General features: G+C 45.3%; 1 long non-coding RNA gene across 1 annotated transcript; it reads right to left on the bottom strand.

The window, feature by feature from the left end:
- Nucleotides 1-224: 224 nt before the first annotated feature.
- LOC138641417 (uncharacterized) lies at nucleotides 225-1,616 on the bottom strand. The gene is made up of 3 exons (XR_011313826.1): nucleotides 1,247-1,616; nucleotides 967-1,175; nucleotides 225-649 (listed from the first exon to the last, which is right to left on the bottom strand). It is a non-coding gene; the product is annotated as an uncharacterized lncRNA (long non-coding RNA).
- Nucleotides 1,617-2,504: the final 888 nt, after the last annotated feature.

The raw sequence follows: 2,504 nt of genomic DNA, 5'->3' as shown, positions 1-2,504 counted from the left end.
CAATCAAATTAAACAGAACTGATCAGATTCCAAAACCTCATTCAATCCCCTTCTTTTTCTAATAATTGTTAATTATAAACCTATAGTTATGGCTATGTAAAGAAAAACCATGGTTTTTCACGGACAGAAACTAGTTCATCCGTATACTACATTTTAGAACCACGAGGTGTTTCTGGACCTAAACGGAAGGAAAAGTCACGTAAACAAAAATGCACATGACAGGTTATTATATGCTTATAGATCACTACCACAATTATTAAAGTTGTTTGTAATATCCAGTGAAGAGTAGTTCCTCATTTAGTCCATGTGGGGTTAAAGAGTTCAAATTGTGGATCCACTTCGACTCGCATCTCAACAGACTCCTGACCACATTACCGCCCCGAATGTTTTGTGGGATGGCCTCCAGTCCCATGACCCTCAGTCCCCTTGTCCGTCCACCATGGTACTCCAAAAAATGGGTGGCCACCGATGAGATTCCCTTATCTCTCTCACGGTCCCTTGCTGCCGTGGCAATGTTAGATAGGTGTTGCTGCGTTCTTCTTCGCAGCATCTGCGTAGTCTGTCCCACATAGATCTTCTGACACTCGCAAATTAAGGCGTAAACGAGTGAATGGGTCTTGCAATTGAAGAAGGCTTTTTTCGGCGTAATCTGAAAAGGAGGAACAGTTAACGAAAGGCCATCCTGAGCCACCATGAACTGGCACACATTGCAGCTACCACACGGAAAAGTTCCAAAAACTCTCGTTCCTCTATTTAATCTGGATGTAGGGCGTGTGTAATGGCTGTGGCAAAGCAGATCTTTAAGATTTTTTGCTCGTCGGGCTATCAATTTGGGAGTGGCCGAAATAAACGGTACCAATTTGGGTTCACTCAGAAGGGTACCCCAGCTACGGTGTAGAACCTTATAAATGTCCTGCCACTGGTTATTAAAGGTGGTCACAATACCCAACGGTGCATTCGACTCACGTGTCTGTCTTTGAAGTAAGTCCGGACGTGGGCTTGTACAAGCCCTCTGGTATGCAGAAGAGATTATCCTCTTTGGATAGCCCCGATGCCTGAAACGATCTGTGAGAGCCTTTGCTTCATGATGGAAATCAGACGTCAGGCTGCAGTTCCTCTTAAGACGCAAGAATTGGCCAGTGGGGATCCCATTCTTGAGGTGCCTAGGATGGAAGCTAGAATAGTGTAACAAGCTATTCGTCGCAGTTGGCTTACGAAATAAAGTAGTGACGACATTGGAGCCTACCAAGCTTATTCTTAGGTCCAGGAAATCCACCGAGGTATATGACATACATGACGTAAGTCGGATATTAAAGGGATTGTCATTTAAATCAGCAATGAACCGATTGCAGTCCTCCTCGGTGCCTGTCCAAAACATCACAATGTCGTCAATAAATCGAAGCCACTTAAGGCACTTCTCTCCATAGGCCACATGCTCATACACCACCGACTCCTCCCACCACCCTAAAAAAAGGTTCGCGTAGGAAGGTGCACAGCGTGCCCCCATAGCGGTCCCCTTAATTTGTCTATAGAAACACCTGTCAAAGACAAAGTAGTTTTTATCGAGGACAAAGAGCAGAAGGTCAAGTAAAAATTGGTCATGCTCTCTATCTCCTGTGGTGTTAAGATCAAGAAAAAAGGAAACCGCTCGCAATCCAACATCATGCTTGATGCTGGTATATAGGGACTCGACATCCAAGGTTATTACCAACGTACCTGGTGGTAAACAAAGATCTTGCAGTAGTTGGATAAGATGAGTCGAGTCCCTAAGGAAGGATTTAAGCCTCATGGCCAATGGCTGTAAGAAGAAGTCCACATAAGTAAACGTCTGTGAAGCACTTGGGGGTTCAAAGTGCTCACCACATATCTAGATAAGTTCCTTGGGGGGTCTAGTTTCCAAAATGGGGTCACTTGTGGGGGGTTTCTACTGTTTAGGCACACCAGGGGCTCTGCAAACGCAACGTGACGCCCGCAGACCATTCCATCAAAGTCTGCATTTCAAAACGTCACTACTTGACTTCCGAGCCCCGACATGTGCCCAAACAGTGGTTTACCCCCACATATGGGGTATCAGCGTACTCAGGACAAACTGGGCAACAATTACTGGGGTCCAATTTCTCCTCCTGTTACCCTTGAGAAAATAAAAAATTGCTTGCTAAAACATCATTTTTGAGGAAAGAAAAATGATTTTTTATTTTCACGGCTCTGCGTTATAAACGTCTGTGAAGCACTTGGGGGTTCAAAGTGCTCACCACATATCTAGATAAGTTCCTTGGGGGGTCTAGTTTCCAAAATGGGGTCACTTGTGGGGGGTTTCTACTGTTTAGGCACACCAGGTGCTCTGCAAACGCAACGTGACGCCCGCAGACCATTCCATCAAAGTCTGCATTTCAAAAGTCACTACTTCCCTTCTGAGCCCCGACGTGTGCCCAAACAGTGGTTTACCCCCACATATGGGGTATCAGCGTACTCAGGAGAAACTGGACAACAACTTTTGGGGTCCA

The sequence above is a fragment of the Ranitomeya imitator genome, chromosome 6 (assembly GCF_032444005.1).
Source record: "Ranitomeya imitator isolate aRanImi1 chromosome 6, aRanImi1.pri, whole genome shotgun sequence".
Lineage (NCBI taxonomy): Eukaryota > Metazoa > Chordata > Amphibia > Anura > Dendrobatidae > Ranitomeya > Ranitomeya imitator.
The sequence above is the reverse complement of the archived record's forward strand: the minus strand, read 5'-3'. Positions and strand labels throughout refer to the sequence as shown.